A 23,195-nucleotide genomic window follows, 5' to 3' on the forward strand; every position below is an offset into this window, starting at 1 on the left:
AAATAAGATCGAGTTGATTCAGAAGTGGGCGCAACCGCTTTCCAAAAAGCAAGTGAGGGCATTTCTTGGAATTGTGGAATATTATCGGCAGTTCATCCCAAGTTTTGCTATAATCGCCGCACCATTGACTAAGTCGACCATAGTTAAATGGACTGCTGACACAGAGATGGCATTACAGGAGCTGAAACAGGCTCTGTGTAAACATACACTTCTGGTCGCACCAAACTTCAGCAAGGAGTTTGTGGTACAGATGGATGCCTCAGAAGCCGGGTTGGGAGACATGCTGTCTCAGGAGATAAATGGGGAAGAGCATCCCATCATATATATCTGAGCTGGAAGCTCTCCTCATAAGAGAAAAATTACGCCATTGTGGAGAAAGAATGTCTAGCCATAAAATGGGTAGTGGATACATTGAGGTATTATCTACTAGGTCAGAGGTTCAAACTCGTGTCCGATCGTGCCCCTCTGAGATGGTTAAGGGAGAAACAGGGTAAGAATGCCCGGGTGACTATTTGGTTCTTAGACCTCCAGGATTTCAGGTTCCACGTAGAACATAGGCCTGGGAAGCTACACGGGAATGCAGATGCCCTCTCCCGAATTCCCGGTTTCGTGTCCAAAGGTGCCAAAGCCCCATCCTTTTGGCAGAGAGGGGAATATGTGACAGAGTCACTGGTGCCGTACATGAGGGGAGATATATGTCACAAAGGTTGCTATCCTGAGTGATCTGAAAGCCATAAGTGTTTTCTCCAGCATGATGTGCCGAAAGCAATCCAGTTGTTATATTTTATGGTGAGTAGGTCAGAGATGGGCGGGACACCTACCCACCATATCTCCACCTCCAAAATGTGGTTGGAGGGATTTAAATGTCCAGCCAGTTTTTTTTCCTCTGTCTGTGTTGTGTGGAGGAAGGAAGTCTTTATACTGAAGCTCCTATGAGAGCTGCCACATGCGTTGTCCCAGAAGTGCTGGGCAGGACTGTGTATGAACTGTTTACTTTCTTTTGAACCAGAAAGGCTGTTTTTTCTGTTACAAGGTTTTTTTTTTTTAAAATGATATATATATATAGATATATATATATATATATATATAGGTGTATATATATATATATATATATATATATATATATATAGATATATAGATATATATATATACATACATACATACACTAGATTAAGGCCCGATGCTATCGCATCGAGAGGATAGTGACACACCTCTTGCCATGATAACCCTCAATACACACACATCTCCTCAACATACACTCCTCTCACCTTTCACCATCTCCACTCACATCCACTCACTCTTTCACTCCACATACGACCCTTTTTCTCACTCCGTCTCTCATACTCACACTGTCATCGTCGCTGCTCCATGATCCCCGACATCTTCTTCCGCCGGCGCCATCCTGGATCCCGACGTTGTCCACGCCGGCGACATGTTCTTGCGGCCATGCCATCTTGAGTATTCTGAAATCCTGTGAGTGGACATTAGTGGAGATAATGAAAGGTGAGAGGAGTGTGTGTTGAGGAGTGGTGTGTTGAGGGTTAACATGGCAAGAGGTGTGCTGTGACGTCACCAGTTACAACTGGACGGAAGTTGTTACAACCTGGAAGCTGCTTAGCGCATTTATTATAGTAGATTAAGGCCCGATGCTATCGCATCGGGAGGATAGTGACACATCTCTTGCCATGTGAACCCTCAACACACACTCCTCCTGAACACACCACACCGCCTCAACACACACTCCTCTCACCTTTCACCATCTCCACTCACTCTTTCACTCCACATACGACCCTTTCTCTCACTCTGTCTCTCATACTCACACCGTCATCATCGCTGCTCCACGATCCCCGACATCTTCTTCCACCGGCGCCATCCTAAATCCCGACGTTGTCCACGCCGGCGACATGTTCTTGCGGCCACGCCATCTTGAGTATTCTAAAATCCTGCGACTGGACGTTAGTGGAGATAGTGAAAGGTGACAGGAGTGTGTTGAGGAGGAGTGGTGTGTTGAGGGTTAACATGGCAAGAGGTGTGCTGTGACATCACCAGTTACTACTGGACGGAAGTTGTTATAACCCGGAAGCTGCTTAGCGCATTTATTATAGTAGATAGATGTATCACACCTATGTTTTTATGTGGATAAGATATTTACATAGTGAGCCTCAAGAAGGACAGTATTACTGATGTATGTAAAGTGCTATTGAAATAATAGTACTCTATTAATAAATAAAAAATTAATTATTACCTAAGTTATGTAGGTATGTGTTAGCTATGTAGTTGAAATCTACGTATGTTTGTCTAAATTTTTTTTGTTTTTGCCTTTTTTTTTTAATCTATATATACCTATACCTATGTATATTTTTATGGATTTAAATATGTCTATGACATATATGTGAAAGAGATAATTAGTGTAAGATATATCTATCTGCTTAAAATATTTATATATATATAACATATATCAAGCTATGTATAGAAGTCTTAGAAGTCTATTATCTATATCTATTTAGAATGTAACTATTATTTATATATCTATATATCTATCAATTCCAGGACCAACTTAAATAGTTTAAAGTAAGACATTTTTGTAAACGACATTTCTAGTGAAGATTTTTGGGCTATTAGGTAGCAATTGTCCTTGAAGTGGTGTATCCACCACTTTGACCCTAACGTTGCAACATACAATTGTCCAGGGGCAAATACAGGTTCGGGCAAAAAAATTCCAACTCGATTGAGGGTCTGTCCTTGGGATTTGTTAATGGTCATAGCAAAAGCAGGTTTTAGAGGAACTGTCGACGTTTTAATTTAAAAGGTAACCCAGTTTCTGAAGGACACAAATCGATGCGTGGAATAAACACAATGTCTCCTTCAGCTGAGCCAGTAATCACTTTAGCCTGTATGATGTTGCGGAGTAAGGCAATGACAATGAGGCGAGTGCCATTGCAGAGACCTTTCTTGGTGTTTAGGTTTCTTAATAGCATCACAATGGTGCCAATTTTAAGTTTTAAGAGATGTGATGGCATTCCTGATGGTGTCAGAGAGTTTAAAAATTCAACTAGGTAGTTTTCACATTCCTCTGCCTCATCAGCATCGACAGAATCATCACTTGTATATACAGTATAATCACCACTAATGCGATCCATTACTTTACAGTTCAGAAAATCGACGTCATCATTTTTCGGACATAGTATAGCATGTGATGCAGCAGTGTCGAGGCTTTGTTGGTCATTAACATCAATGCAAATATGGTCTCCAAAGATCTCGGTTACTATAGAGCCAGTGCAAAGCATGTCTGGAGGAATTTCAATGACATCCTCTCCAAGGTTATGTTCATTAGACAGCTCACCATTTCCAAGTTTAAGCAACCAAGTGCTGTATTCAGGATCAGTGGAGCGCATGTTGTTAGTTTGCGGTAGTCTGGTAAAATGTTGCCAATGTTCTGAATATTTAATGCAGGAATCTACAATGTCTATTCTTGTTCCATGAGCGATGACGGGAAGACATTGTCTGAAGTCTCCTCCAAGAACAATAACTTTACCTCCAAATGGTGTTTTATTTTTTTCAGCAACATTTGTTGTCATGATGTCACGTAGAAGTCTATCTATCACATTCAATGCATGTTTTTGGACCATAGTGCACTCATCAATAATAAAAAGTTTTGTACTCTGTAAATGTTTTCCTGCATTTGTATCGTTTTTAATCCTGGAAACAGATGTTTCGTTGATCGGAATAGGTATGCCATATAGAGAGTGGATTGTTCGGCCTCCTTGTATCAAGTTAGATGCTATTCCTGTAGTTGCTGCAGGTGACACAATTTCTCCTTGTCCTCTTAAATGATGTGTAAGTAGATGGTATAGGTAGGTCTTTCCACTGCCACCAGGTCCATCGAGAAAAAAGCACTTTGGTATTAAACTGCTATTTTGTAAAGCTTCAGTAATGACATCATAGGCAAAAAGTTGCTCCTGATTAAGAGTTTCTTTCATCTCTGCAGCTTTTTTTAACTCATAATCCTTATCATATTGTTTAAGGAGTTGTTTAATATTTTTTGCTGGGCGTGGTAAATTATAATCAGCAAAAGTTTTTCCATGGACTATGAGGACATCTTGGACATCTTTCATAGCATATCCTTCACAATCGATACACTCTTCAGTGTTGCTGTGGTATGTATGACAATAGTCTTGTAAAAAATGGTCCTTAAATTCATTCCACAATTCAAGTGGATTACTGGGGGGGCCAAAAATACAGATATAAGCAAACATGTCTCTAAGTTGGGAAGGCATGTTAAGAATGCAAGCATCTGTTAAAGTATGTCTCCAGATGCTATCATCGAATAATAATCCAAGTGCTAACGCAGCATCCTTAAAGGTTTCATGCATAACTCCATTGACGGTTTTAATGCTGTCAAAACTGGTAGCAGCTTTTACATGCAGTAACAACAAACGTAAATAATAGCGTTCTTGGTCTTTCACACTAACAGTATACATTCTTCCAATAACTGTGAGACCCCCTCGTTTTCTTTGTTCCCATGAGCCTTGTTTCCAAACGTAGTGTTCTGGAATTTCGTGGTAGAAATAGTTATGTGCATTGTGGTCGATCTTATTAAGGTTGAAATACGCCATAAGTGTAGAATTGGAATTGAGCTTTTGATGGATGTTGTCTGCAGAGTCATTCTCATGAAAATAGAGTGGTTGAGAATTAGGCAGATGTACGGCTAGGCGAATGATGGCATGAGATTGTTTATGCATAGGAAAAGCAAATATCCGCCATGCAGCCTCAGGTGCACTAACATATCTGGTATCCGTAAATTGGTGTGTTTCATCATGTTGGATGTTATTTTGGGAAATTTCAAGGTTGGCTTTGTCATGTCCTTTGTAAACGTATTTAAATAAATATTTTACACTTTGAATGGAAGCACATATTTCTACATTAATATGGCACTTGTATTTGGTGAGTAAAAATGGGTTATATGGAACTACCCATGAATTGTCAATCGTCTTAGAATGGTGTTCATATGTTTTGCCAATGGGTCTGCGGTAAGTGGGATAGCCATCCTTTTCTTTGATGGTATATGGTTGGTTTTGTTTTGGGAAACCTTTGCTACACTTTCCAAGATCCATACAGGGAGAATTAGGATTGTGTTCTCCACAGGGACCATGAATCATGTGTTGAAGAACAATGTTATGGAGCTGAGGGTAGATTGTTTCATCAGGTATTTCAGCCCAGACTATATTGTCTATGTCCGCAATTTAGACAGGCTGTCAAGAATAATTAAAATATGAGCGTGTGGGAGACCACGCTTCTGAAATTCAATGACATGGACCATTGCAGTGACGTTTCCAAATAATCCACTGCTAATGTCTTTTAAGAGGGATTCCAGTTTAATTTTAAAGACACGTGCAACCAAGTCTGGTCTGTGTTCAACACGCTGCCACGGTTCTAAATGTGTAGTAATCTCATTCCACTTAGGATTACATGTCATGGTGATAAATAGATCTGGTCGACCATACTTTGTAACAATAGCCATAGCATCCTGGTAGCGCTGCTGCATGTTTCTTGGACTGCCTTCAAAAGAAGATGGTAAAATGACGGTTTTCCCAATAGGGATGCCCTTTTGAACCGATTTTTTGAGTAGATGTTCTTGAAGGAGGCAGTAATCCTCCACTTTTAAATCTTTTTGGTGTTTGCGGATGTAATGTAGGCGATTAGCTTCGATTTTGACATAAGCATCTACTAAATAATGCTGTGTTAGCTTACCACCATTGAGGAGTGGATTAAAGTAATTTCTGACAGATAACATATAGCAATAGTATTGGAGTTGAGTGATCCTCCTCGAACTTTTGCCTTGTTGTTTCAGTCCATCATGCCATCCTTGGTCTCCATAAGGGAAAAATATTGGATAGAGGAGGGCATCCAAATTGCTATGGAGAATACTAATTTGTTGTGTTTTTGGAGCTAAAGGGTTATGGGGATCAGGTTTTAAATGAATTAATATGTCTCTATTGAAAGGTGGCTCACCATTGTCATTTTGAAACACGACTGCTACTTCACTGACAGTGGGATTATTGTAGCGTCGAGGGTCTTGAGTACGATCTTGTTTAATAGCCATAGTGATGTTTGGCATGACAGTTCCGTTTTGTAGAGATTTAATTTTTTCTTGTTCTTCCACATCACGTAACATTTGATAAGCTTCCACAAAAGGATTAATAGTTTGGATTTGAAGGGCAATAATGTTCATCAATGTAGGATGACATTTTTGATTTTCTTTACATCGTAAGCGTTGTTCGTTTGCGGTAGTGGTATCGAGAATGTAAAGTTGGGCAAATGCGCGTTGCTGGTCATCTGAGGGATGTAGTGTTCCAGTTCTATGATAGATCTGGCCATGTATGCAGAAACAGTATGGGCCATATCCAGGAGGTGGTGAAATATTTGCACCCATGGAGGCAAAAGCAAAGGAACTGTTAATACTTCGAATATTATCCATGAAACTTTTGCTAAATTCACTTTGCCCTTTCAGAAAACGTGTAAAGACATCAGGATATTGTAGTATGGGTACATGGACTTTACCCTTCTGACAGCAGAGCGTAAAGTTGTTATCAGAAGGTATCTCTGCTACAAAATGCAAAGCTTCGCAATGCTCACATACATGGGTCATGTCACCACAGCTGTGTACGGTAATACTATTTTCATCATTAGTGAAAATGTGAGGTTGTAGTAGAAGTGCATGTCCAACCGATGGGGTTCGCCTAGTTTTGAGACCAACGTATATTTGTCTTGGTTGCACTTTCTGCGGGCTAACTGCAGCTTGTATGTGAAGAAACTGTGCGTTGGTATTGAATGGTGGTATTGATAGGGCAGAAACAGATTGCTGATTAGTTATGTCAGTGAACGGCATATGGGATGAAGTGTAGCAGTAAATTGTTCCACATGCTGATGTGGAAGCATCCTGTTGTGAGTCTAATAATAATGATGAGGAAGAGGCCGTCTGTTGTCGGCGGTGACGGCGTGCAGAGGCTTCTTCAGCCAATCTTATGGATTTAGAGTTAGGGGATTCGTGTGTGAGGCGACGGCGTTTATAAGCCTTAATCTTCTCAAGGCGATGGTGTTTTTCCTCAGGAGTCTCATTAGCACGGCGTTGTTTTTGTCGTAGTGCTAAAGCTGCTTTCCTTTCACTGGCATTGGCATACTTTTTGTTATGACTCATGTTGGCACAGGTAAAGGAGTCTATTTGGCAGTTATCTGGCAGTGAAGACGGCGTCCTGGAGTATTGTAGAGTAAACAGATACTAATTGACCCTGTAATTGCCCAGCAGTAGTTATGAAGTGGTAGTGGCAAATTGGCCCTGTAGTTAGACACCGGCAGAGGAGCAAGGCAGCAGTAGTTATGGCGGTAGAGGCAAATTGGCCCTGTAATTAGACACCGGCAGAGGAGCAAGGCAGCAGTAGTTATGGCGGTAGAGGCAAATTGGCCCTGTAATTAGACACCGGCAGAGGAGCAAGGCAGCAGTAGTTATGGCGGTAGAGGCAAATTGGCCCTGTAATTAGACACAGGCAGTGAACAGTCAGAGGAGCAAGGCAGCAGTACTTATGGCGGTAGAGGCAAATTGGCCCTGTAATTAGACACCGGCAGAGGAGCAAGGCAGCAGTAGTTATGGCGGTATTGGCAAATTGGCCCTGTAATTAGACACCAGCAGAGGAGCAATGCAGCAGTAGTTATGGCGGTAGAGGCAAATTGGCCCTGTAATTAGACACCGGCAGAAGAGCAAGGCAGCAGTAGTTATGGCGGTAGAGGCAAATTGGCCCTGTAATTAGACACCGGCAGAGAAGCAAGGCAGCAGTAGTTATGGCGGTAGAGGCAAATTGGCCTTGTAATTAGACACCGGCAGTAAACAGGCAGATGACCAACGCAGCAGTACTTATGGCGGTAGAGGCAAATTGGCCCTGTAATTAGACACCGGCAGAGGAGCAAGGCAGCAGTAGTTATGGCGGTATTGGCAAATTGGCCCTGTAATTAGACACCAGCAGAGGAGCAATGCAGCAGTAGTTATGGCGGTAGAGGCAAATTGGCCCTGTAATTAGACACCGGCAGAAGAGCAAGGCAGCAGTAGTTATGGCGGTAGAGGCAAATTGGCCCTGTAATTAGACACCGGCAGAGAAGCAAGGCAGCAGTAGTTATGGCGGTAGAGGCAAATTGGCCCTGTAATTAGACACCGGCAGAGAAGCAAGGCAGCAGTAGTTATGGCGATAGAGGCAAATTGGCCCTGTAATTAGACACTGGCAGAGGACAAAGGCAGCAGTAGTTATGGCAGTATAGGCAAATTGGCCCTGTAATTAGACACCGGCAGAGGACAAAGGCAGTAGTTATGGCGGTATAGGCAAATTGGTCCTGTAATTAGACACCGGCAGAGGAGCAAGGCAGCAGTAGTTATGGCGGTACAGGCAAATTGGTCCAGTAATTAGACACCGGCAGTAAACAGGCATAGGACCAAGGCAGCAGTAGTTATGGTGGTACAGGCAATGCCAAGCGTCCGCACAGCAAGTCGGCGTGAGGTAAATGATGCAATTTCACGAATGCATGATGGCGTCGGCGAAATCTCGCGAGATTTGGCCGACGTCGTTAACACCTCTTGCCATGTTAACCCTCAACACACCACACCGCCTCAACACACACTCCTCTCACCTTTCACCTCTACTCATGTCCACTCACTCTTTCACTCCACATACGTTCCTTTCTCTCACTCCGTTTCTCATACTCACACCGTCATCGTCGCTGCCCCGACATCTTCCTCCGCCGCCACGATCCAGGATCCAGACTTTCTCCAGGCCGCTGACATGTTCTTGCGGGACGCCATCTTGGATTTCGTGAAATCCCGCGATATTCAAGATAGCGTCGCCGCAACAACATGTCGCTGGCGTGGACGACATCGGGATCCAAAAAGATGGCGTCGGCGAAATCTCGCGAGATTACGCCGACGCCATTTTGGATCCCGATGTCGCCCACGCCAGCGACATATTCTTGCGGGACGCCATCTTGGATGTCGTGAAGTCCCGCGATATTCAAGATGGCGTCGCTGCAACAACATGTCGCTGGCATGGACGACATCGGGATCCAAAATGGCGTCGGCGTAATCTCACGAGATTTCGCCGACGCCATCTTTTTGGATCCCGATGTCGTCCACGCCAGCGACATATTGTTGCGGCGACGCCATCTTGAATCTCGCGGGACTTCACGACATTCAAGATGGCGTCCCGCAAGAACATGTCGGCGGCCTGGAGAACGTCTGGATCCTGGATCGCGGCGGCGGAGGAAGATGTCGGGGCAGCGACGATGACGGTGTGAGTATGAGAAACGGAGTGAGAGAAAGGAACGTATGTGGAGTGAAAGAGTGAGTGGACATGAGTGGAGGTGAAAGGTGAGAGGAGTGTGTTGAGGCGGTGTGGTGTGTTGAGGGTTAACATGTGCGTGTGTGTGTGGTGACGTCACCGGTTACAACTGGACGGAAGTTGTTACAACCGGAAGCTGGTTAGGGCATTTATTATTATAGATATATATACACACACACACACACACCTATAAACCATAAAAACCTCATAGCACCTGTGACACACGGTGGTGATGATTGTCTTGCTGCACCTTTGCCAGGATGGTTTGCCATCATTGATGAAACAATGAATTGTGAATTATATCAGAAAATCCTAAAGGAAAATGTCAGGACATCTATCCATGAGATGAAGCAGAAGAGAATGTGGATTATGCAGCAAGACAAAACCCAAAACATTGTTCGACAAAATAATGGTTAAAGAAGAATAAAATTTAAGTTTGTAACGGCCAAATCAAAGTCCTGACCATAATCCTAAAGAAATGTTGTGTAAGGGCCTACAGCGAGTAACTCATGGGAGAAAACTTAACAAAACAGAGATGAAGATGTTTTATAAGGTGGAATGGGCTAAAATTCCTCCACCCGATGTGCGAAACTGATCAATATATACTGGAGATGTTTAGATGCACACTGTGGTCACACTAGATACTGAAAGCAAAGGTTCATATAATTTTGCTACTTACACACGTGTGATACTAAATCATTTATTATTTTTTTTAAAAAATGATAACGTCTAATACTGATAACTCATTTGTTTTACTTGGTTCTATTTTTTTTTTACTTTTTTATGATTTATGTGAAAATCTGATGTGGTTTTAGGTGAAATTTATACAGACATTATGGAAAGTTTTACAGGTTCACAAACTTTCAAGCAGCACTGTTTACACATAAGAACAACTTTTACGAGTGAACAAAAAGAAGCATGTATTCTCTGGTGTTATCATCATTAGATAAACCCACATCTGGTACATTTTTTCTTGCACCTGTGGCATTTTGCCACTAGATGTCACTGTAGACCACTGAAGCTCAATTTCAGGTGTACTTATTAGGCCCCATTCACACATCAGTTTTGTTTCCATCAGTTGCAATCTGTTGTTTTTTGAAAAAAAAAAAAAAAAAAACGGATCCTGCGACTGATGCCGCTGGATCCGTTTTTTTCTCATAGACTTGTATTAGCGATGGATTGCCTCACTTTTGGTCCGTCGTTCACTGGATCCGTCGGAAATTGTTTGTCCGTCAGGCAGAGACGACGGACAAAGTAACGTTTTTTGTCTCCGTCGATCCAGCGCCGTTCGTTGTTGGCTATAATGGAAGCCTATGGGTGCAGGATCTGTCACTGTCCGTCAAATGACAGAATCCAGCGACGGATTAGTTTTTTTTTAAACTGAGCATGCTCCAATTATTACCAAGTAGGGCAGTTGGATCCAGCAAGAAAACGGATCCGTCGCATCAGTTTTTCACTCCCGGCAACGGATCCGTTTTTTTTCCAAAACTGCTGGATTGCGACTGACACCAAAAAACTGATGTGTGAAAGAAGCCTTTACTCCCTGGTACTTAGGACACAAGCTGAATTATTATAGTCACATGCTGATATCTGAAATGATGTAATTGATTGTTATTCATATGCAGAGCATTTATCCTTGCAAACAGGAATTATATTGGTAGATCAAACAGTTTTCAATTATGTCCCCGATCGTGGTGATTCCTCACACAGGAAAATACTAAGGCTAAGTGCACACGTTGCAGAAAATTTCTGCTCAAAAACCAGAATCCCTTCCCAGAAACCGCACCTATTTTTCCCGCGGCGTTTTTTGCGCGGTTTTGATGCGTTTTTTTCCGCAGCGGTTTCTAAAAGCATGGGAGAAGCCTAAACCACGGAAAAATCCGCAGAATTAATGTGCATGATCCGTTTTTTAGCGCGATGCGTTTTTTTCGCGGTAAAAAACGCATCAATGTGCACAAAAAGTCAAAAATGCATAGAAATGGCTGTGCAGCTTATTTTTAGCGGTTTTATAGCGGTTTTATAGTGAAAACCACGGTAAAAACAGCTAAAAAAACGCTGTGTGTGAACACAGCCAATAGCTGGTTTGCAAGCTTTGTCTACTTTCAAATTTTAGAGTGCCCCTAATATTTGTAAAACTTCCTAATAAACTTCTTGAAATCCTCCTTGGCCCCCAGTGGAATGCCCTCAGTTTACATATTGATTTACTGTGTTTTATATTGGCAGGATTGTGCGACAACCTATATAGTATGAGCATCCCAACCTTCCCTTGACAGATGATGTTGGGGGTTAGAAGGATACGGTATGTCGGATTATCTATGGCTGATACTATTGTATAGGGAGCTAAGTCATGTCTCTCTCATAGAGAACACAGGATCAATCAGCTAAGCACAACATTTCTGTGCATGGAGGGCTCAAGATAGCTTAGACCCAGGACTACAGGTAGACAAGGATAGACACCTACCTTGGGAGCTACCTCTTGGCTCCCTGGCAAGGAGCAATTTGATTAAAAAAAAATCACTACCTCCGCTGTGCCTGTATCCGCCAGCTTTCAGCACAGTGACAACCGGGGGACAGGCGCATAGGTGAAGAAAGAAACTTGTAAGTGCAGCGTCTGCGCCATCATGACGCCCCACACCAGGAGGGGTAATGGACCTTGGGAGTGAGAGCAGCCCCGGCTTCCTGTAGCATCACGTTTGAGACTCCTCTTAAACGAAACCGTACAGAAAGTGAAGCAAAACACATGTTTAGTAGAGATGAGCGACTTTGCCTTTTTTTAGGTCGAGTCGGGTTTCATGAAACCTGACTCTCTCACAAGTCGGGTTGAACGAAATCGGCTGATTATCGTGAAAAGTCGAAGGCCGACTGAAACACGAAACCCAATGCAAGTCTACGGGGAACCAAGGTCAGCAGGGAGTGGAGGACAGGAAACACACCTACAATGCCCATTTTAATGCCAAAAACATCAATTCTTATTACTTAAGCTTGTCAACCTTAATTTACTTTATAATAATAGTTAGGCATTGAAAACTGGGGGTTATTTGGCTAAAGCTGTGGGGGGGGGTAGGACTGGCTCCAGATTTTCGTGGGCCCTGGGCCAAAGAGTGTCACTGGGCTCTTAACACATGCCACAATTCATGATCCTCTGATACGGCAGAGAAATAGCGGTATAGTACAATGAAAAATACTTCACTTCTTACATCTCATGACTGATATCCATTTTAAATTCTCCAATAGCTCCAAAAACGGACAGTATAGTACTCCATACAGTATTATGACCACCGCATAGTGCGCTATACAGAGTAATGAGGCCCGTATATTTCTCCATACAGAATCATTGGTCCCATATAATGTTTGAAACAGTATATGATGAGCTCCACATAATGCTACAGTATATGTTGGTCCCCATGGATGAAGCTCCACTGTGTTATGGGCCCAAATAATGATCCATATATAATGAGCCCCATTTCTTATGCTCCAGTGCATAATGGGCCCTGTAAATGCTGCTCCAGTGTCTGATGTCCACCTTTGGAATGCTCCAGTGTATGGTGGGCCCCATATATCATTCACCAGAGTATAGTGCTCCTCAAAAATTGCTCCCAAACTTGAAAACAAATGTCTCCTCGCTAGGGAATCCCTGTGCTAGTCTGGACTCCTCGTTGTCCTCATCTTCCATCTCACTGCACTTGGACTGTTTAGGCAGAGGGAGTACAGACGTGATGTCATCGCGCTCTCTGACCAGAATGTCACTGTCTGGAAACACGGAAGATGTCACGGTGGTGGAGCAGGGAGAGGCAAGTATTTCAACTTTGCAAGTGCTGTGATCCTGAGCAAGTAGGGGGGGCCCACGTTGGCGACGGCACTGGCACAGGCCCCCTCATAGTACGGCGGTGTCTGAAGGCGGGTGGGCCCTCCCACCGGCAGAGCCACTTTTGCCCTCCCACCGGCAGAGACACTTTTGCGTACTATGAGGGGTCCTGTGCCAGGGCCGTCGTCCATGAGTAAGCCCCCCCACCTGCTCAAGGAACCTGCACTTTCATCTGCACCTTCCTCTTTGTCACCGTGTAAGGTGGTATAGTATGCGGGAAGGGGAACCTGAGTTTCATCAGGGTCAGAGTCTGGCTGTGTAGAGTGCGAGGGGAATGTAGTGGTCTGGGTCAATGTACCAGCAGAATCATCTAGCAGTGGCTGGGCATCAGTGCACTTGTGGCCTCCCCAGGAGTACGGTCGCCAGAGTGGCATTACCTACCTCCTAGGGAGTGTGATGTCATGCTTGGGAGCAACGAAGGATCTCTCTAGCAGTTAAACCAACACACAACACAGTTCCCACTCCAGGCCAGCAGGGAGACCTCTGAACCTGACTGCTGAGGAGCTGCTCTCTGTGGTCGGGAGGAGGTAAGTTAGGGCAGTCTGTGAAGGGGAGCTGGAGGATGAGCAGAGTTAAGGCTCACTCCTAGCTGAAGCGCATGGTCGGGATTCCGGTCTCCGAGTTTGTAGGGACACTGACGGTCCTGCAGCAGAAACCGGAGGAAGTGGCAGCTGTAAATGCTCCGTTCCCAACTAAGGCTCGGAGGCCCCAGCAGCAACGTGTGTGAGCCAGAAGGAAAAGGCTATGGCTGCCTGCCATATGAGAAAGTTCCAAAAGAGAGTCAACAGGGGGAACTTCAGTGAACTCAGTACTGCGAGTACCTCAGATAAGCGCTACAACGGAGGCCACACTACCTATCTGCAGAGAGAATTCCAAATTTGCTTCCAGGCTGACCAACTCCTTCTCCATCTGTACTCTGGGTCCTTGACGGCACTTACCAAGTACAGGTAAAGGAACTGCACAACTGTGTCTGTCATCTTCCTCCTGCGCCTGGTGCACAGCTCTGCTACATCCTGCACTGCACATCATCTACCAACTCATTCATCTGCCCTGCGACTACGGCCCTACCTGTGCAGGGCTTCTACATCTTAGCTGCACCACAACATCTGTCCCAGTGAAGCGACACTGCAGCGCGGGTCAATCTGATCAGAACCCACAGGTGGCATCACACATCATTCACCTATAAACATTATTCACCCCTTTGCATGGACACCCAGGGCCACGGAATGGGTCATCATCACTACCAACGTGACAAATCCCTCTGAGACACCGACCCGGTACCGATTAACCCCACTGCCCTGGCTGGCCACCCACACTCCATGTCAGATTCATCTTGGACTGGGGAATTCACGATTTGACTTGCTAACCCAGGCATGGTATATGAAAAGAGCTCCATGTAGTAATCAGTAGTGTGGCCTGCCACATCCTTCACTTTTGGTAGGGGTGAAGGATACAAGGAAAGGTGTTGTTCCTGACCAGGAGCCTCCACTGACGACTCAGTGCTTTTATTTTTTGAAACTTCAGAAGAGGAGGTGAGAGAGCTGGAGGCTGTGTCAGCAATGTAAGCCAAAACTTGCTCCTGAAGCTCCGGCTTCAAAAGTGGTTTACCTACTCCCAGAAAAGAGAGCCTTTGAGGCCTTGTGGAGCCAGACGATGACGCAGGCTCAACACCTCCTGCCTTAGGTGCTATTGTGCTTTTGCCACTACCAACAGATGCAACACCACCACCATCGGGACCAGCTGGCAACCCCCGTTCACTTCCATGGCGTCTTCCACCATACTTCCTCATTTTTGTGAAAATGTACCCAAAATGCCACAGCTATATGGTACTGTAAAACAAGGTAGGTGTATCTACTATTGGTGAGAATTTGAATCTCACTATAGATTTGAGGACGCAGAACTATTGTCTCAGGCCCAGGAGAGATTACACCTCAATGTAACAGGCTGAAATTGGATGGTGTATGACAAGGTGGAGGGTGTCTATAGGATTGTTGAGAATTTGAATCTCACTAGAGATTTGAGGACGCTGAACTATTGTCTCATGCCCAGGAGAGATTACACCTCAATGTAACAGGCTGAAATTGGATGGTGTATAACAAGGTGGAGGGTGTCTATAGTATTGGTGAGAATTTGGATCTCACTATAGCAGTGTTCCCCAACCTTTTTTTCACCAGGGACCGGCTTCAAGCAAGACCATTCTTCCATGGCCCGGCAGGGTGGGGATGGAGGTGTGGCAGGGGCGGAGCTATGAAAAAGGTTGAAGTTTAGTAGTGCATACTTATCATTTAATTATAACATTTATAATGTGAATGTGACTCAACTCACCATAGGTTTTAAATGAGTGGGAGTACCGGGCTTGTTTCCCTGTATCAGTGGGAGCACTGGGCTTGTTTTCCTGCAACAAGATGGTCCCATCTAGGGGTGATGGGAGACAGCGGCACCCAAAGTGTGCTCCTTATGTCCAGTCTACTCCGTAATCTCGTTTTTGCTGCTGTCATTGCAGAAAATCCAGTTTCACACAGATAGGATGTTGGAAATGGAAGCAGAGTTTTCAGTGCTTTTGTGGCAATCTCAGGATATACATGTATACATATAGCCTGTATACATGGCTCCGCTCCCACCCTCCCATCCTTGTATACATGGCTCTGCTTTTATACCTTGTATACATGGCTCTGCTCCCATCCTCCCATCCTTGTATACATAGCTCCACTCCCACCCTCGTATCCATGGCTCCGCTCCCACCCTCGTATCCATGGCTCCGCTCCCACCCTCGTATCCATGGCTCCGCTCCCACCCTCGTATCCATGGCTCCGCTCCCACCCTCGTATCCATGGCTCTGCTCCCATCCATGTATGCATGGCTGGGCTCCCCCATCCTCCCCATCTTACTTACTCTCACACCATCGCTGAATTTCCCTGCCTCTCTATCCTGGTGCGTCAGCTTCTTCCTGTGCAGAGCGGTCACGTAGTACCACTCATTAAGGTCATGAATATGGATGCCATGCCTATGGGAGAGGAGTTGCATCCATATTCATGACCTTAATGAGCGGTACTACGTGACCGCTGAGCACTGGATGAAGCTGCCATGCCTGACAGGGATGCAGGAACTGAGGGTGAATATCGATGTCTTCTGGAAGCCAGCGGTTGCAGCTGTCACTACAGTGCTACAGCCACCGGCTCCCCTTGTGTCCAGCATTCTGAGCCGTGGCTCCACGGACCGGCAACAGAACTGCCATGGCCTGGTCCTGGGCCGCGGACCGGTTGTTGGGGACCCCTGGTCTATAGGATTGGTGAGAATTTGGATCTCACTAGAGATTTGAGGACGCTGAACTATTGTCTCAGGCACAGGAGAGATTACACCTCAATGTAACAGGCTGAAATTGGATGGTGTATGACAAGGTGGAGGGTGTCTATAGGATTTGTGAGAATTTGGATCTCACTAGAGATTTGAGGACGCTGACAATGATGCTCTCAGTCCAAGTATGGACTCAGGCAGCCTAATAAGCAGGACTGCTGCACACACAAAATGGTGGAAAAATGAACGCTTGGTAACTGTGCAGAAAAGAGGAAGAAAAGTATTTTTGCTTTTAAAAAAGCAGTATGCACAGTAGTGTGCAAACAGCAATGCAGGGAGCCTTATAAGGCAGCCTAATAACCAACAGAGCTGATGCACAAAAATAGAGCCTCCCCTGTCACTGCACACAAAGTGTTGTGTTATAAGTGGAAATCGCTAACAGCAGAAGCAGTTTTTCCCTGCCTAACGCAGAAGCAGTTTTTCCCTACAGAATCAGCAGCAGCTCTCCCTATGCTAAGATCAGCAGAAGTAAGATGGCGGTCGGTGTGCATGCCCTTTTATAGCCCCTGTGACGCCACACAAAGCAAGCAAATCACTTGCATGTCCTTCTCAAAGATGGTGGTGACTGATGCCCATGTCATCGCTTTGCCCACAGTGTGCGTCCTCCATCATTGGCTGAGAAAGGGCACTGGAAGCATCTTTTGAAACGTGACTTTGGCGCTCTGGTCGTTTCATGAAACCCGACTTCAGCAAAGGTCGCCGACTTTTGAATATGACCGACCCGTTTCGCTCAACTCTAGTGTTTAGGGATTAGCTAGATAGGGAATAGTTTAAGATATTGTTTAATAAAGCTAATTATAAATTTGGTTCTGGTATAAAGATTAGTATATTAAAAGGATATTTTAGTTATTGGACCAATCCTAAAGAAGGTGTAGTGTATCTAATTTTCTGTTTGGGCTTCATTTTCAACGAGAAACATCAATTTTTATACATTTACCAAAACTTTCACTTTGCTCCAAGTTGCATGAAGATACCTGTGTGCATATAGTGATGAGTGTCATTTTGATCATATGTCAGATGTCTATTTTCAGAATATTAGCAGGTAAGGAGATTTAATGTTGTATTTTTATTCTGTAACAAATTTTATTTGTATATGTGAAAAGTCTGAAAATTGTTCCGACAATCACATGTAAAACAAAATGTCGCCTGGCAGAAAAATCATTGAATTGATGCTTTACTATGCTGAAAAATCAGCATACTGTCTGCGGCATAAATGTCCCCTCTTCTGTCTTAGGTACAGCAGCTTGGCTCCTATTGAAGTGAATGAAAGCTGACATACCGAATTTTTCGGATTATAAAACGCTCCGGATTACAAGACGCACCTCAAATTTTGAGGAGAAAAATAGGAAAAAAACTTATTTTAATAAAATAGTGGTGCTTCTTATAATCCATGTGTCTTATTGCTTTCCGGGGGTGGTGGCTGCGTTGAAGCGGGGTCCCAGCACCGCTGCTGGAGGAGGCAGTATTGGAACGTTGCTGCAGACCGCAGACTGGGATGAGGGGGTGTGCGGGTGTCCTGTGCTGCAGGGGTGTCCTGTGCTGCAGGGGTGTCCTGTGCTGCAGGGGTGTCCTGTGCTGCAGGGGTGTCCTGTGCTGTGGGGGGCTCTGGTGTTGTGGGGTTGTATTGCCAAGTTTATAACACTAAGGTTCGGATATGGCTTTAAAGAAGGCTACTGCTTGCGATATAACGCAATTTTATTTCAAGGTACAAAATTAAAGGAATAGTATGATTGATAGTATGATTGCATACACTTGTGTATTTTAACATACAAAGGTTAAGTACATATAAAGATTGAATACATATAATGATTAAGTATATATAAAGGTTAACTATATACAGTATACTCACATCATCAATCACCAAGAGGCTTTTAAACATCATCCGTCTGGAATATCAGAGAAGCAACGCCAAGACAGAGAACCCCTGGGAGATTCACAACACTGCATAGGCGTCCCCAATTATGCAGGTATCAACACTGTACATGTGTACAGGTGTCCAAGTTGTTGCTTCTGCCTAAGTCGTGTTTCTTTGGTCTTATATAGTAAATTTACACTTATGTGTAATACTAGTTTTATCAAACCCCTCAAGTGGCCAGTTATCAAGGTTGGATGAAACTAACATAACATGGCATCATCAGACAATGGGTTGTAAACCCTCAGAATATAAAAGCCACAATGGATTTAGATAAAACTACCACAGACAAACATTAAGTAAACCTTAATGTTTTACAATGATAAACAACAAATATAGATAAACATAGAACTGTTTGTGAAACAACAGTTCTCAAGATGGTGTCACTGTATTGTTTGTCTTTAACTGTTAATGTCTAACTAGAAATGCAGCTATGTAATATACAGAATTCATTCTATATATTTCAATATGGACTCAAAATAGCCACTCAAAATAGTCATTTTTGTTTTCGCACTACAGGGGGGCTCCAGTGCTGCGGGGGGGCTCATTTAAACAATAAAGATTTCAACATAAAATTGTCGTATAAATACAGTAGATGCATTGAATTATTGGATTAATTACAGCTGATCGAGATGGCAGATTGATTACAACAATGTATAGGAAACCCACGGCAGCAAACTCTCTACTCCATGTGACCTCCTCACACCCTCATTCAACAATCCAAGGGATTCCAATAGGTCAATTTTTGAGGGTGAGAATAATAATAATCCTTATTTATATAGCGCCAACAGATTCCGCAGCGCTTTACAGTTTAACAGTTTCAAAACACAAGTCATAAGTAACAACGTTAACAATACAATAATTAAAGCAAAATAAGACGACCCTGCTCGTGAGAGCTAACAATCTACAATGAGGTGGGGGAGACACAAAGTACAGGTGTGTATTTACAATGGTGTATTTCCAATGATGGTCCAGCCATCTTGAGGGAGTGAGGGATGGATGGAGTGAATGGGCTACACATGCACACTTACACATAGAATGACTTATATTAGTGAATGTGATAGGCCGCTCTGAACAAATGTGTTTTGAGGGAGCGCCTGAAACTATGCAAATTATGGATAGTCCTAATTTCTTGGGGTAGAGCATTCCAGAGGATTGGCGCAGCACGGGAGAAGTCTTGGAGTCGGGAGTGGGAGGTACGGATTAGTGCAGAGGTTAGTTGAAAGTCGTTTGCAGAGCGCAGCGGTCGGTTAGGCCGATAGACAGAAATGAGGGAGGAGATGTAGGGGGGTGCTGCACTGTGGAGAGCTTTCTGGGTGAGAACAAGTACTTTGAATTGGATCCTATAATGAATGGGAAGCCAATGTAAGGACTGGTAAAGAGCGGACGTGTCCGAGTACCGATTAGCCAGATAGATGACCCTGGCTGCTGCAATAAGTATGGACTGGAGAAGGGATAGTCTAGTAACGGGGAGGCCAATTAATAGAGCGTTGCAGTAATCCAGGTGGGAGTGGATCAATGCTACAGTGAGGGTTTTTGTTGTTTCCATGGTGAGAAAAGGGCGGATTTTAGAGATGTCCTTTAGGTGTAAGTGGCAAGAGCGGGCAAGAGATTGTATATGGGATGTGAAGGAGAGATTGGTGTCAAACTTAACACCCAGACACCGCGTCTGCTGCCGGGGTGTTATTGTGGTGCCACCCACAGAGAGGGAAATGTCAGATTTAGGGAGGTTAGTAGATGGCGGGAGCAGAAGTAGCTCAGTTTTGAAGAGGTTGAGTTTCAGATAGAGAGCGGACATGATGTTGGAGACTGCAGACAGACAGTCACTGGCTTTCAGTAGTACAGCGGGGGTAAGGTCGGGGAATGACGTATATAGTTGTGTGTCATCAGCATAAAGATGATACTGAAAGTGAAATCTGCTGATGGTCTGTCCAATTGGGGCTGTGTAGAGAGAGAAGAGAAGGGGGCCAAGGACTGAGCCCTGAGGTACCCCGACAGTGAGAGGAAGAGGAGATGACATGGAGCCAGAGAACAAAACACTGAAGGAGCGGTCAGAAAGATAGGAAGAGAAACAGGAGAGAGCAGTGTCCTTAATGCCTAGTGATTGGATCCTAGAGAGTAGGAGATGGTGGTCGTGTCGAAAGCTGCAGATAGGTCGAGAAGAATGAGCAGAGAGTGGTCACCATAACGCTTTACTGTCAGAAGGTCATTTGTCACTTTGATGAGTGCAGTTTCAGTTGAATGTAGGGGCGGAAGCTGGACTGTGAAGGGTCTAGAAGGGAGTGAGTGGAGAGGTAACGGGTAAGGCGGGAGTAAACTAGGCGCTCCTAAAGCTTAGAGATGAAGGGGAGATTGGAGACTGGTCTGTAGTTTGTGCAGGATGGGTCGAGAGTGGGTTTCTTTAGTAATGGAGTAACGATGGCGTGTTTGAAGGAGGATGGGAAAATGCCCGAGAGGGAGAGATTAAAGATTGCAGTTAGGCGAGTTGTGACGACTGGAGGAGATGTGAGGGAATGGGGTCGGTAGTGCATGTGGTCGGACAAGAGGAAGAGAGGAGTCTGGAGACGACTTCTTCTGTGATAGGATCAAATGTGGAAAGTGAGCCAGGGGAGATGCAGGAAGAGATGGGAGTCACAGAACTTGGTGGTTGGGAGCAGGTTTCTTGAAGAATATTATCTATTTTTTCTGTAAAGTGGGAGGCCAGGTCAACAGCACAAATGTCTGTGATAGGGGCTTGTGCTTTCGGCCTGAGTGAAAGGTGTCAAAAAGTTTCTTGGGGTTGTTGGCTAGTGAGATCAGGGTGGTGAAGTAGGTCTGTTTGGCGAGGTGAAGGGCAGCATTATAGGTTCTTAACATAAATTTGAAGTGGATGAAGTCTTCTGGTGTGCGGGTTTTTCTCCATAGGCGTTCAGCACTCCTAGAGCATCGCTGGAGAAGTTGAGATTGCGATGTGAGCCAGGGCTGTTTTACTCTGTGCTTGGAGGTTCTGAGGGTGAGGGGAGCTACTTGGTCAAGGGTGCTTGTAAGAGTGTTGTTGTAGTGATGAACAGCCAGATCCGGACAGGAAAAAGAGGAGATTGGGGACAGTGATGAGTGTAGGGAGTCTGAAATTGTCTGAGGGTTAATGGCTTGTAGATTTCTGACTGTGTGGTAGGTAGGAGTAAGCTGGGGTGGGCGAGGATTTGTGAGCATGAAGGAGAGAATGTTGTGGTCAGAGAGTGGAAGCGGTGAGTTATTTAGGTGGGAGATTGAACAGAGCCTGACAAAGACCAGATCAAGGGTGTTACCGTCCTTGTGTGTCTCAGAGGTTGAATGCTGCAAGAGGCCTAGAGAGGTGGTTAGTGATAGAAGCTAGGATGCAGATGTGGAAGTAGGGCTGTTAATGGGGATGTTGAAGTCTCCCAGGATAATAGTTGGTAGTTCTGAGGACATGAAGTGCTGCAGCCAGTCTGAAAAGTGGTCAAGGAAGTGGGTGGGATGACCGCTACTCTGAGGGAGAGGGGACGGAAGAGCCTGATGGTGTGGACCTCAAAAGAAGGGAATATGAGTGATGGAACAGGGGGAATGACCTGGAAAGTGCATTGTGGGGACAGGAGTATGCTGACTCCACCACCATGTCTGTTTGTGGGTCTCGGGGAATGAGAAAATTGTAAGCCACCAGGAAATGGCAGCAGGAGAGAGTGTCAGAATTCTGAATCCAGGTTTCAGAGAGGGCCAACAGATTAAGAGAGTTGTTCAGAAAGAAGTTGTGCAGGAAAGGAAGCTTGTTACAAACAGACCGTGGATTCCAGAGGGCACAATTAAAAGATGGAGATGAGGGAGTGCAAGTAATATTAATAAGATTATTATGGTTTCGATATGAGGTAGGGTAGGGGGTTAAGGTTGGGGGATGGTGGTCCAGGGTTGGGGGAGATGTCCCCTGAAATCAGTAGGAGTAGGAAGATAAAGAGAAAATAGTCATTGGAATTGTAAGTAGTTTTTTTTCTGCGCTGTTTGGGCAAGATGGGCTGAGGTTTCTCATGAAGGTGAGGAGTGCATAGGAGCTGTACATTGGAGAGGAAAGTATAGAGGGGTTGATGTGCATGAGTTGTGATAGAGGGGCGATGGGGTGGTCAAGGTGGATGGCAAGGGAGCACAGGAGGATAGAAATAAAGCACATGGTTAAAGGGGAGCGCAAAGTGTGGGTTACCTGACTCCTGCTCTGATTAACTGCCGTTTTTTTGATGCTTTGCTTATGGGATGCTTGTGTGCTGCACCCCACACTGCGTGCTTCCCCTTAGGAACTACTACATATATAGGCCACACTACAGGGTCAGGAGAGAGGGATTGGGGGAGCTGGTTTGGGATCATTTGGCAGCTGGGGCCAGCACACCAGGGGGTGGTTAGATGATCAAAGGCACTAGACCAGGCTGCATCTATATGCTATAGTACCTTCCACCTGATAAGATCTAGAGAGGCCCCAGTCACGGATATAAAGAAGTATTAAATACAGTGCAACAAATGAATTATACCAAAGCTTTAGCAGGCACATTAAAATATGTTGCAAAATGTTAAAGCAGCAGAAGACAGCCAGCCAGCCAGCAGAGGTGGGGAGTTGCACCATTCAGGCTGCTTGCTAACAGTGGAGTGAATACATGCAGGGTGGATCAGTTGATTACCATTTGGATATTGTCATGATCTCAGTGCG

General features: G+C 44.6%; 1 long non-coding RNA gene across 1 annotated transcript in view; it reads right to left on the minus strand.

The window, feature by feature from the left end:
* The window catches only part of LOC141088705 (uncharacterized), a 63,126-nt gene that overhangs the window by 11,706 nt on the left and 28,225 nt on the right, over window positions 1–23,195 (minus strand). The gene's annotated exons all lie outside the window — the stretch shown is intronic.

Source organism: Dendrobates tinctorius, unplaced genomic scaffold (genome assembly GCF_039654945.1).
Source record: "Dendrobates tinctorius isolate UK_male_01 unplaced genomic scaffold, ASM3965494v1 ptg000040l, whole genome shotgun sequence".
NCBI lineage: Eukaryota > Metazoa > Chordata > Amphibia > Anura > Dendrobatidae > Dendrobates > Dendrobates tinctorius.